This window comes from Tribolium castaneum, chromosome 5 (assembly GCF_031307605.1).
Source record: "Tribolium castaneum strain GA2 chromosome 5, icTriCast1.1, whole genome shotgun sequence".
Classification (NCBI taxonomy): domain Eukaryota; kingdom Metazoa; phylum Arthropoda; class Insecta; order Coleoptera; family Tenebrionidae; genus Tribolium; species Tribolium castaneum.
The window spans coordinates 1,265,060-1,279,232 of record NC_087398.1 but is presented as its reverse complement, the minus strand read 5'-3'; the positions used below and the strand labels follow the sequence as shown (position 1 = coordinate 1,279,232).

At 40.4% G+C, this 14,173-nt stretch overlaps 1 protein-coding gene across 3 annotated transcripts in view; it reads right to left on the bottom strand.

Annotated features, from left to right (window-relative positions):
* unc-5 overlaps window positions 1-14,173 on the bottom strand; it is a 60,488-nt gene that overhangs the window by 24,640 nt on the left and 21,675 nt on the right. The gene's annotated exons all lie outside the window — the stretch shown is intronic.

Genomic DNA, 14,173 nt, shown 5'->3' with positions numbered 1-14,173 from the left:
GGACGGCTTTTGATACGCGAATTGAAAACACACAACTTCAACAGGGAGCTTGTTTGCTTTCGGATGAAAAAGAATCCCTTTCACGGAAGAGACGAATAGAAAAAGGCAAATTAGAGTGCTGCGCGATTCTATAGCCGCCCATTACCAAACGAGAATTAGCGCCGGGATATCGGGACTTTGATCTAAATATTTACGACAAAACGGGCACTTTTGGAAAAAATGCACACATTCATAAATCAGACCATGTTTAAATTAGATAGTGTCTCTACTTTCCTGTTCGTCTATTCTGATCGATGTGGGTGTTTATCGGCCACCTGTTCGGCTGCCAACCCCCGTTTGCAGAACGTGTTTCTTGGGCTCTTCTCCCGTCCATAAAATATGATTAATCCGGGCAAAAACCCGGAACAATCACAGTAATCTGCATAAAGGGCCGCATATTCGCGTTCGTTCGATCGCAGACACCGGAATTTATATCGGATGATGTTCTGAGCCATTGTACGTGGAGGGATACGAATGTGAGCACATTATTTATATCGTCGTGTAAGCCGTTATGCACAGGTAGCTACTGAATGAGTTCATGACAAGCAATAATTCAAAGTGCGTTTATTCTTGCAAGCGACGTCTTCGAAGTATTGTTTTCGAAACAATTTCCGGGAAGATGTTTCAAATGCCAATTTTACGTAAATTTCACGCCAAATGGAAGCTCTCAGACTCGCCACAAGTGTAATAAAGAACCGACCGCTAATTACGTAAGGTGAGAGCTTTCAGCGACACCGAGCGCAAAAAGAATAAGATTAATAGGATGCAAACGAAGCACACGTGTGGGTGGTGAAAAATTTACTAATTAAGTGCACGGAAAAATTAGTAAAGCAGGTGTTTGAGGGCATAATCTCTTGTTATTTCCACGTAATGGCGTTATTATTTGTGGAGCAAGCAAAGATTTGTCTTCAGGGAAATCAACGTATTAGGGCGAAAATTCCAAACTAATTCCCCAAACAAGATTTAATTGGACGGATTTGTTCAATTCCCAACAAATCCTCACAATTTAAGAATTTCCCGTTCAAAGTAGAATAAATATCAACACCAGGTGCAACAGTTTAGAGAAACTTAATTAAAACATAAGTACGTCTTAACATTCTCATTAAAATCTTTACTTCTTTATGCAACTGCTGTCAGCACCCAATAAAATATAAAAGAAACTCTCCTACTCCCAGATTTAATCGCATTTTCAATAAAAATCAAACGGAAAAACCGTAACTAGAACTTGATTAACTTATTCTAATGACACCTTCTTCAATAAAACAAGACTGCTACAACACTTTTTAATTTAACGAATCCATAAAATGTTGATCTCCATTCCGATTAAGATAATTATACGTGGATGCGTTTCATCCTTTTTGAGTTTACAGCCTGCGGATCTCTCTTTATTGACTGACTGTGTCTGGATGTTGCGAAATTGAAGTTCCAGCGTTGTAACATTTAAGAAATCAAAGTCGTTTGACGTAAACAGGTCAATCATGTGTAATTTCGCAGAAATGCAGATCCGAGCCGAAACAATAACAGAACGGGAGCTTGCATATAATTTTCCAGAATGTGGTTCGAAAACAAACACCCATATATTTCCACTAGGATAATCCCGGAGTCCCGCTTCATCCCGGCTCGTCCTTATGTATGTGTATATGTGGGTTAAGTTAAATAATTCAGAGCACTTGTTTAAATTTACATATAACAGCGAGTGGAGGATTTATGCCTTGATATTACTGCAAGTCTTTCCCTGGTGTAATATTAAAGAACTTCCAGACTGGCCTTAAATATTGCACGAGCCAAAGAATGTCGAACGGGAGCTTTTCCGTAAGAAGGCTATGTGTTAAATGAAGCCCCGGATTAATGAACGGGTGGGGCAAAGATTTATAAAAATGCAATTTAGCCATTTATAATGGCCGCTGAATAATTCATGGCCGAGTTCCGGAAGATTTCGTTAATGAAATATTAAAATTCGTTTGCATAAGAAAACACACTAAACGACAAGAATTAAAACGTTAATCTGGCCAGGAACAGTCTGCACTCGAACGGGGAAAGTGCCAGGAAGCCGTCAAGATGCACCATCGTATTAATTAAATGAAATGAAGCCGTTGAATTCGCTATGAAATTTTAATAATTCCGAAAATAGCGGCTTCCAGCATGGCGTCGATGGGTGAGCGCATCGCTATGCATCATTCAAGAAACCATTATAAAACTTAAGCACTGATGAAGCCCGGGGGGATCCAAACAAGCTCTCTCAAATAACCTATAAATTATAAAGAGCGTGTGCACTGAAAAAACACGCACTTCCAAGAGGGAAAGCGGACTCGATCGATTCCATTCGCATCGTTTTAGTGCCGAACGATTAAAGCAGCGCTTTATGGTCATCATAAACAGATCAAATGAGAGAGCACTGACAGGATTCATAAGAATAACTTGTTTAGTGTTTGGCTTGAGTGAAGCAAGGCTTGAAATTTTGCGGTTCCTTGGGAAAAAAATTATTAAAGGAGTAATGAATACATCTCTCCGGCTGATCAGGGAGCCACGAAAAATCCCAATAACTTGATTATCACGATAATACGATATAAGGTTCCTAATAACGACACCCGATATAGTCTTAGGAAAAAGACGTCCGTCATCCAATTATAGCGAGGCCGAAAGCAGGCGTGGATTTCTCAGGGTTACCAACCCCGCAACCCTAATCCGGCTTCTCAGACATGTAATCTAACGACCTACAATAGGCGAGCTTTCGAAACCGTGGCCGAGTTATCGAGTTATCAATATTGTATTACAAGCCCAGTTGAGATTACTTTTTTACTTCTCTCTAGGTAAAAGTTAATTTCGCTCCCTTGGACGCATCTGCTTTCACACGTTAGTCACTGGCTAAACAGTAACCTTATCTCGAACACACTTGCAAATAGTGATCCCCCTCGAGTCCATTTGGGCGAATTTACGAAAAACAGCTTTCATGGCGCTTTCATTAAGATAAAACGCTAATAAAGCGCTAGGTAATTGCACGGCACCCGCAACTCTCTCTTGTTGACTCAGTATTGTGTGACTAAGTGAATGCATTATAATTTTCACTGCAAGTGTTTCAGGTGGGGCTTCGGTAAGTGATTCACAAGGGGGAAACAAGCGAGCAGACGTTTTAACTCTTTGCTTTACTCACACGTTATTAGAGGGTCCTGGCGGACAAAAATTCGGATCAGAAATTAAATTTTCAGCGCCCGAGTCCTATCATAACAGGAAGAGCAAACCGAAGCCGCCAAGAAAGGGGAGGATTCTAGGTCAGATGAGATGATATATCGACCGAAATTAGGGAAAGGTTAATTGCCATTTTTCACGACCTGAATGGGAGGAAGCGGCAGTTCTCTCGACTCGCTTTGAAATGAAACGAATGAAAAATCTCGAAATTGTCTATTGTAGTGTCAATTTTATATCAGTGCGCGATTACAATAATTATAAGCAGTAATTATGTCCATTCTATGCAAATTAGAAATTTAATATTGGTGGTATGCAGTCGGAGGATGGATGGCTGTAATGGCCGGTCTCGGGACGTGATAATCTCGAAGGTGAGGCCGATGGCCTTTGGGGATCCCTCCAGCGGCCCTTAATGTGCCCCTATTTATTTTATGGGTTGCTACATGTGCGTTGTATCTATTAGCAGAGTGCGATTCGCATCAGAGGGCTGTAACAGTAAGTGAAATCCCTTGTGGGTGTTAGTGCAGTCCAATGAACATGTCCGAATTGATCCTCTGGCATTTAGCCGGCGATTTTCCAAATCTCTTAACGATCCAGTAATCCAACGTCTTAGTACATCGTTATCCCGGACCGGACTTGGTCCAATACTGCCCGGATCAATACCATGAAGGATTCCTAATTGAATGCTTTTATTGCGACCGGAATTAATCCGGCCATAACAAAGTATCGGGACGTGTCCCGGATTGCTCCGGGCATTAACATGCGAAATGTCGCCCGTCATTAAAAACCGATTAATGAAATCTACATTTGAATGTGGACGACCTCTTGACATCTTGCAAATCTTGCGTGTTAGAGAGTTTCAAGTACCGAATCTGCAATTCTGAATTTCATATTCCGTATCACGTTTCCTTTGTCCTCTTAAGGCTGACTTATCCCTTTCTTACCACACGTGATAAATTCCGCTTTTTACACACTATCACGTCATGTTCTACATCACTAGATAGTTTGCGTGCCGTAAAAACGACCCGCCGAATAGATGCCGCGTTTCGGAGATGAAAGGTGTAACGTGACACTCTATCAAGCCCAAATTTCAATATTTACACAAAAACGCCCCCACACGAGGGTGGATGGCGTTCCACTTTTATTACACGCACATATAAGTAACACCTTGTTTACTGCATGGACGAATTTCGGCAAAGTTTTACGGCGCTGTTTACTCTGACCACGGAAATAAAAATCAGACATTGGCCAGACAAAACCTTAAAATTTAATCAAACTTTACACTCAAATACCAAGTCCAGTCCTGTAAATAGATCAATAGGTTTTTCGGGGGCAAAATACTTCGCTTGTAATAAATTAAATTGCTAGGTAAAGTAAGTCGGGCATTATCCCGCAATCAGTGACTCCCGAGGGTTGCGGCCACATCCCGAAAGCTATCGTTCAGTAATCTGAAAAGTAATTTCGGCTCCATATTTCATTCCTATTATAAGTGAATCAATCGGCTTACGGTTGAATAAAAAGCAAAAGCGAATAAATTCGCCAAAAAGGCTCCCTGTACGGTTCAAGAACTCTTTAGAGTAACATCCATCTCCCTAGATTTTAATTTTGGAAAAATGCCGGCACGCAGCGGGATTTCCAATGTATCATATCACAAAAAACCCGAAACAATTTCCACCGTGGGGGTTCCGTGACTTGTTGATTGAGATGCAAAATTAATAGGAGTCCGGGGATAATTTTTTTGACACTGGCGGGTTTTCAATCAAGTTGGAAAAGTGAGCGTCTATTTGTTAGCGCCTTCGTACATCGCTTGATTAGGGAGATCTTGTGTAATACATGGGTCTGGCTTGATCGCATTAGGCCGGTATCAAGGTGTAAACGGACAATGATGTATTTGAGTTACCGCCCGATATATCTACGACCACGCACCAACCCACGGGTTACACATAACCAAATAATATATTATAGTTACTACTTCAGCTGTACACAAACTATCAGCCGCTAATAATGTCACCGAGAGTTATGGCCGAGTTTTTACAAAACGAAACTGGATCTCGCGACACCATGGCCCCGAAGCTTAGTCACTGCAGTTTAACAAAAAATTAACACGGAATTGACTTTTATCCTCAGTAATGGCAATTCCTTCCGCCTCCCCTCGGAGCCATTGTGTCCCTTCTCTTTAGCATAAAAACAAAGATGCCTTCATAAGCCGTTCATGCAGCAAGTGTTTTGTTGTCAAAAAATGGCAAGCTAGCATTAACAAAGCCATTATACTTCCTATTACAGCTCCGAGCCGGTTGTAAACGAACTCCTCCACAATGCATTATTAAAGTAAAAAATGCTCGAAAACTTGTACAGTTTTATCGCTATTGCTAGATTAACTTTAGCCGGGGGGTGCCAATTACGCTCCTTGAGCCACAAAAATTGAGGCGCGTGTCTTTTACTGGAGAGGCTCCATTTAGCATCGTGTGGAAATTGTTTGTTCAGAGACTAACAAGTGCGTTTTTCCGAGCCTCTCGACAGTTTAAATAGAAACCGCCACATTTCAATTTCGTCCCCCACGAATCAATACTCCAAAGATGCGAAAAACTTGAGTCATATCAAAACGTCATCTTAGGAAAAACAAATCTTGTACAAGTGAGGGGACGTTCTGTCGCAGCAAACAGTTCCATTGTAGTGCGCCTGGGGTGGACTTGTTCGGGGTCGGCCACCCCCGCACGATTTGTCATTGCTAGTGATGGTTGATATATTTATGTTGGTAGGATTGTCTGCAGCAAAGTGCCGGGTTCTGTTATTAATCGTAGCTGCGATATGTGCTTCTGGCGTTCTTTTCCGGGAGAGCGCCCAAAAAAGAGCGATGATTTCTTAATGAATTCCCAGCCATAATTCCAACTTTAATTTATTCAAAAATTAACTATAATTAAAACTTGTGAACTTTATAGGATCGTAATTTTTTTGGATTTAATGCCGCTGAATATTCATGTTTCTATATGAAATTTCAATATTGCCGGGAATGATAATAAAAATCGAATACAACGCGGATAGAAGCGATAAAAACCGTACTTTACGATAACGTCATCTTTAAAGACTCGTTTTCAATTAACTGGATGCTAGTCGTTAACGCCGGCCTTCATTATACATATTCGTTAACATCTTAATACTTGTTTTCGAATTTTTGACTTATCTGCGGGCATTCGTTCCCAAACAGCTCACTCAAAGCCTTTATAACCATCATCCATTAAGGAGGACTTGATGATTCAGCATTCTAACACGACGTTTGACTAGAAACCAGCCGAATTAATCACAGCAAAATCGGGAAAAATTGTCGCAACTTCAAGTGCAATTAACTTTAGAAATAAAATGACAAATTGTTGTCGAGGCAAATTGAGATTTCTATCAAGATAAGCCCCGAACAGGAATTATAACGCTCACAACGATGCGTGTTGCATAAATCATCTGAAACAATAAACACTACAAGAAGAGATTGGTTCTTGAATGTTTATTTTAATATTTATAGCTTAGAAAGTGAAATTAATTCATTTTTTGTTGATTAGGGAGTGGGAAGTGGCCGCGATATATTAAGTCCTAACGTAATTACATTGTTATAGTTTAATTAATGATCTGGGGCAACCCCTGGAAAGGGGAACAGGTGGCGAAAGAATGAAACGGCAGGAGCGGATTATCATGGAAATATGGGGCACAACACCTAAGCCGCCCTAATAAGATTCATTAATATTTACACCTCAATAGGGGAGATTTCCAATGGCCAGAAGAACGCACAACAGCGTGCAGACAGACATCTTACTATTTCATGATAGCATCAGCCGTGTTATCTGAAATTGTTTATTGCTCTAATGAATCTTGCGCGTTTGATCTTTCCGTGGTCGCCCACATTATGCACAAACGCCTTTTCTTTAATACCATGCAAAAAATTTCATTTCTGGCGAAAAATAAAAGTGACAAACGCACCGCACGTCCGTTGAAGTTCGTATTAATAACCCAAACAAACCCCGATAATAACTCATCTCGCAGCGCGATAAAAACCTTTGTTCAACTTGGGCCCATTATGATATTTCCACGGCAGATTCCTGCCGTAATTTACGACCCGACCCGTGGAATTTAAGGAATATTGAAAGTAATGATCGCACACGGCGATTGTGGCCAAGTTCGGATATATGGCCGGCATTAATTCGGAAAAACAAAGCCCGACGGGAGATAAATTTGAATTTATGAAAGAACAATTTGGACTGTAGTTGGAAGCGGGTGGTAAATGCGAGCGCCTTCTTTACCCGAAACTGAATTATTCATAAGGATAACACAATCACAACATTTGCCGCCGATAGTCAACTCTTCCGATCGTTTCACCCCCAAGTAAGCCGGCGGTCCGCCGCATTGTTTTTTCCGTTTTTTCGTGCCCGTGGGTGGTGTATTTTTGTACCCTGTCGTGACGACAAGCCGATGCACTTAAAACTCTCGATACAAAACGAAAGCTCACATGTAACCATCACCTTTTGACGAGTTTTTACGGCCTGCATTCATTAGCCGGCTAGGTGGCGATTTAATGCAAATTAATTGACATCGAGGGTTAAGTTTTTACGGAAATCGCTTTGCATACCAACTTATTGTTTTGCAAGTAAGCTTATTAAGTTAAAGAGATGTTCATTACTTGGGAGATAAGTTCATGAATTTTAATGAAGCAACATGTGGTGGCTCATATTATATTGCGCTAAATTCACTCGGGAAACTAATCGCAACTAAGTAAAAATGGGATAACGAGGGCTGAAATTGAACACCGGGTTCATTAATTTAATTACAAGAAAAGTGAGGACTTTGCATCCTGATACTCAACTCAAATCGTGAATAATAAATGTTTGCGATTCCTTTCACAGTTCTTGAACTTTCGATCGCTCTGACATAAATCCGTCCACTTTAAGCGAACCAAATGCCAAGTGGAACTTCCTGCCGGTGGTTCGATATTTAAAATAATCCGCATATTTATTTTGACAGTGGCAATTAGCTTAAAGCCAGCTGTAAAACAGTGGGCCACATGTGGTCCTTTTTTTAAAATTCAGGTCCCCCGTGTGGTTTATAGACGGTACTGAATATTTCCAGTCCGGAACGTAAACAAATTCGCTGTGCAAACTCGTGAAAAAACGCATTAATCATGTCTCTTTGTACTCTCATTGTGGAAATGAGAAATGAAACCCATTAGGCTACCTAGGCTGCAGCCTAACAAGTCGAAGAAAAATTTTAACATCTTTTAAGTAAAACAAAAAAATAATCCGGGCAAGTTCCGTCACCTGGATCGCCTTTATTTGTATTTTGGGCTAAAACGCTTGTGCAGTGCAATGGAAGTCCCCTAAATGACTTCTGGTGCAATAATGACATTATGAGAGTCAGTCCACCTGTGGTGTTCGCCTCCAGTTTCAGCGGGGCTCCGACACCATAACGGATAGCGTGGATGGCAGAGATAGGGTTGGATATATCGGGGATAGAACCGCAGAGCTACGGCGCACACATTTGAATACCGAGAGCTAACTTTGTCATAGATGTATGTTAAATGGTTTATGCAACAGTAAACTCTATCTAACCGTCGGCGTACACTCCCTTCACCAAGTTGTCACCAAACTGATAAGACGCAGGGACACGGCCCGAACTTCGGCAACTTTCCAGCCCTCGACGAATAAAAACCCGCTTGTTATTAACTTGTTTAGAAAGACCCCGCATCTCAAAACCGTTTGACGGCTCGTGTGGAAATCGGTTCGTTTTGTGTTTGGAAAGTTGGTACAGAGCGATTTTTATCATTTAATTAACGTCGGCAGAGTTGTGCGCAAAAACGTCAGAATATCCCCTTAACAGATTGTATTCATTCCAACGTAAACGTGAATCCCCGTATCGGCGAAATTCGCATTGTTTCTCGTCAGACAGTCGCTTCCATCCGGGAATGTACACATGTAGTAGCTCTGCTTGATAACATTATGATGAATTGCACGACATTACAACTGCGTTTTAGATCGCGCCGAATTGAAATTGACTTCCTAAAGTGTTACATTGAAAATTACACGTGGCTGAACATCAAACCCGATTACGTGGATGCCGACCATTATTACAGTAATTTATGTAAAGAATACCAAAGCAATTAATAATGGGAAGAGAGAGATAACACCCATACAAGAATTTATATTGAGCTTTAATGCCCTCCATAAATTATCAACATGAAATTAAAACTTTCAACTATCTGTAGTTGATATTCGTTGCGCTTGGGCGGAAGCGAATTGCACTTTTGATTTGTGTTTCCTCGCAGACTGGTGTCGATGGCTCCTGGCATAAACAAGCATAAAAATTTTACGGTGGGAAACATCATCAATATTGATTAGGAAATAAGCGCCACGCGTCCTGACTTTACAATACCACAACCAACTACAAGAAATTTTACACAATTAAATCAACCAACGAGCTTTCCATGCCTCCATGCACACGCCTGCATATTTCGCGCAGGTTCAAGGATGGGAGAGCGATAAAAGTTTCCCGGGAGATGATGAAGGATGCGTGAGCGAAAAATTTATGCCGAAAGAACAGCCCAATAAAATAATTCACTTGAACAACATACAAAATGATCCAAGTCTGCGAAAAGTTCTGGAAAATCATTACCTACCAAAGTTGCAATAAGTATTTCTGGGCTAGCCTTTCCTTGCGTAGAACAAAATGAAGCAGAGCTTGCATTCTTTCAAAATTATCTCCTTGGCGAGCCTTCGTGCATCCCACATAATAATTTACGCGTTTAAGTTTAAACCGAGTTTAATTCCCTCATGACAAGATAATAGCCAGCAACAGGAGAAAAACTGTATATAACACGCCATGAATGGCACACATTTAGTGGGTTCCTAAATAATTTCTGCCATTTGTAGTTTTTTCCGCTGATGTTTTATTTACGCTTAATGATTGTGTCAGGCGCCATGAGCTTAACGAGCCCCCTGGAGAAATTAATTTGCATAAAATTTTTTGGCACGATGCGATGTGCCGACGCATGAACTCTTTAATTTGACATTAAATAATTGTAGCGATTACAACAATTGACCAACTTGCATAATAAAACTATTAAAACTACCACACGTTATTTAATTAAGTTAATCAAACCACTTTGCAGTCGCCATTAATTTAATAACCGGCCATTTCGAGCTGCGTTTCAGATAAGCACATTTAAATATAGACTGCATTAGAGACGGACATCAACAAATTAATACGACATGTCCTAGATTAATGAGGGACTTTAAAAATCCCGAATATCATCCCTGAAATAGAGAAAAACGAGCCGGCGTGAGAACGAACGCAGACTTCGCATGGGCATTAATTTGCCGCAATTTTCTATAATAAACAAAATGAGTGCGAGATGACGAAGAGGCGTAAAAGACCATGTCAAGATGAAAGGACGGGCGGGCCTGGCTTGTCAGGCAAATTGGGAAGCGCTGAAATGCTAAACCTGAAATATGCGAACAGGACAGGAAATAATTCGGTGGGGCGGTCTTGTCAACCAAGAAAAACACGTCAGTGGCTACAATAAATAGATATTAAAGTTTGTCCTCAAACAGGAATAATTTAATTTTCAAAATTGATCCACCTTTAATAAAACCGTCATCTTTTATAGTGCCTATAAATATTTAAGCCTTTATCTGAGCCTCTCGATGTAAAGACCGTCGGGATAAAAACATGATGTATTCCAGCCTACATCCAATTTATTTTATTGAAATATTAAATCGAAACGAGCGCATCGAATGGTTTCATTGTAGTAGCAACGAATTAATTAAACTCGTGTAATTCATCATTTTTTACTTTTTGAAAGGACACCGTTTTATCATTCCTATTCAATCGCAGGATTGATTATTTCAGCTCGTAATAGACACGAAGGGCCCCTTGACGTTGCGACACCACAATCAATCACATTTTCCTCCAAACCGTGAGAGTTTTAAATCAAGTGCGTCAGGTAGCGTCCAGGATGGGCTTAATCCTGGCGCAGTCCTGGCATTATCCTGCCATAATTCATGTCACTCATAGCCGGTGGCGTTTCCGGTCGGGGCTGGGGCGGCCCAAAACACATGAATTTCTATTGTTCGGGACGCTTTCACGCCGTTAAATTTTCAGCGCCAGGAATCATTACAAAGGATAATTATTCTAGCATGATTTCTGGCAAACAGTTTTCAGAGTTTGTGTACAAATTGGCGAGGAGTTAAACGGTCCGTTACAATGTTAATTAATTGTTTTCATCTAATTGTTAGCCTCGCTATTAATTACCCGCATTTAAATTTTAATGCCGACCGCTGATTTGTTGCCGATCGAAAATTATAAGCCCAACTGTCGTAAATTATGATTATTGTGGCCAGGAATTTTATCTTGTCTGTTTATACTTAATTTTGGCGGGCTTTTGCCCGTTTGGCGAGCCAAATTTCGTAATTTCCTAAGCACCAGCAACTCTGAAATTATTTCCGCTCTTTTTCAGCTTATGGCGGATGTATTTTTAGTGTTTTCAAAGTTTGTTGTAGGTTTGTAATCGATGTCAAGCGGTAGTTACGGTCGAGACGCTCAACAAATTCTCCTCGGGCTGTCTTTGAAATTTAATTTACCTACTTTAATCTATTTATATCATAACACAGGAAGCAGTTCTTGGCGGATAATAATAGCAATAACAATTAGACAACGTTATTGTAAATGATTATGCCTCACAGCTGTTCGTGAATGGAGATACGCTCCACTCAAATAATAAATGTGCAACAACCTACTAATTAATATTAATGAGAGCCATTAAATGCTTATTTTAATCCGATTACGCTAGGACGTGTGGGCACAGTTCTTAGGAAAATGTTCAAATTATTTTAAAAACTCAGTCATCGAAAACTATCAATAAGCTTCGCTAAAAAATTCTGACAAAACAATGATGTATCACTTTCTAGAGGCACCTATATCGCTGATTAATATTCTCAAGTTGGGAGACATGCAGCTGCGACAGTTGTACCATCTGCACCCTCCCCTTCATTCAAAAGTTAGAACAATTTAAATACAATTCAAAATTTCAGTTTAGGAAAATCTAGGATGCACTAGAAATAAACTGGGAACATCGACCAACTGGTTACTTTATTATAAAAATATAAAATATACCTACCTGTTGTGTGGAAAATACTGCGGCCATTAAAATGAGGCATAAAAACGGGCGTTAAAGAGTCAAATATCATCCGGCGAGTGAAAAATGCTTTCGATTAAATTTAATTTCTCGTTTCGAAACGCCAGTGGAATAAATAAAGAAAAAGCCGTCCGGCGATTTCAGCTCCTGATGACAGGAAATTTGCCCAAAACGGTACAAAGTATGTCAAACGATTCTCCGAATCGTAAAAATGTGCATTTGGTTAAAAGCTTTTCCATGTGAGATTGTTCTAATGTTTTTACATACTTCCACATCGTCATTATGTGCGCTTTCATATGCCATGCACACATGCAATGCACTCTCGTAAATCCGACAATCTCGCGAAAATCGTGAAGAGCCTGTGGAAGTTCGATAAAGTAATAAAGCATCATGTCTTGGAACATTGCACAAAAACGGTCACGTACGCGGAGAACATTTAATCGCTTAATGAAACCTATTTGAAGCGCCTGTAAGCAAATACTCGGGCTGCAAGCGTCCTTTTTCGAACTAGTGGCTTAATTAGCTCAATAACTGATTCGCTGCACCCTGCATATGGGGAAGCGACGCATGTGTGCGAGTGTGTACGTGGCAGAACGTTAATTGCATGATGGATATCTGAGATAATGGCCTACACTCTCCTGTAATTACAGATTACTGTTTTAATGCCCGTAATTATTTCAGCGTAAATCTAACTATACAGGATGGTCATTTTTCTCGCCGCTTTCCACCGATGTTGCTAATTATCTCGCCAACATGAAGAAATATCACCCGAGCCGTTAATCTTCTTTACAAGGAGTTCTTGCTCAAAAATTGCTTAATATCCGAAGGGCCCCGAGCACTACTCATCTTATTCCGTTTTGACGCTTCAACAATCCGACTCTTTCTTCCAATTTAGCCGCCCACACGGAATCAAGTGCTCCTCAACGAATTACTTTTGCATCGACAAAGAGCCAAAAATAAGTCAGACGTCGGGAAAAAAGGTAACGACGTGGGGTCGCGCTCCGAGGGGAGATTCTCTATTAGTTGGGTGCATTTTAATTGGAACTTTGACGACTTCAAAGGAGAGGCAAAGACGAAGACATTGTTTTTAAGTCGACGAATCAATACGGACGTTCGGCCGCTTGTTTTCTTTTCCGATATTGTTTAATCAATCATCCCAGCACGACATTCTTTGTGGTTTTAAAACTTTAAAGCCGGTCCTAATCCCCGTCAAAGTTTAAACTCGTTGCCTTTATTCTCGGACATCTCATTAAAGCACGACTCTTCCCATACCCAAAAAAACTTTTGTTTTCGCAAACTTTACATCGCCGAAGCGGAGATTTGGGGATTTGTAAAAATAAAGACGTTTGCTGGATTTTATTGAATGTGTTTAATGTTTCCACAACGGCAATTTTTTCGCTTCATTTAATCTTCCACTTGATATGGATTCGCTAATGGAACACAGAACTGTTGTTTGTTTTGAGGGATTTGCCAAAGTTTTCGACCATTCTATTGACACAATCACGAGCTTCTGGCTGCCAGTTGCATAATTACAGTGTGGAAATTTAAATGCTTATAATTCATTAGAGTGACACGAGGCTGGGAAAATAAAAAGCTGAAATAGTCGCCGGAGGTGCAACTTGAGTCTATTCGTGCCCAAGACGATAATTCTTTCTAGTTAACTTCAAGCGGTAGCAGCAGGAACAGTCATTATTCATTTCTTTGCATTGTACATTGTGGGCTGCGAAACCACAAAAAATACTAGTTGCTAGTGTAGGTGGTTATGATTCAAAGACGCAAAAA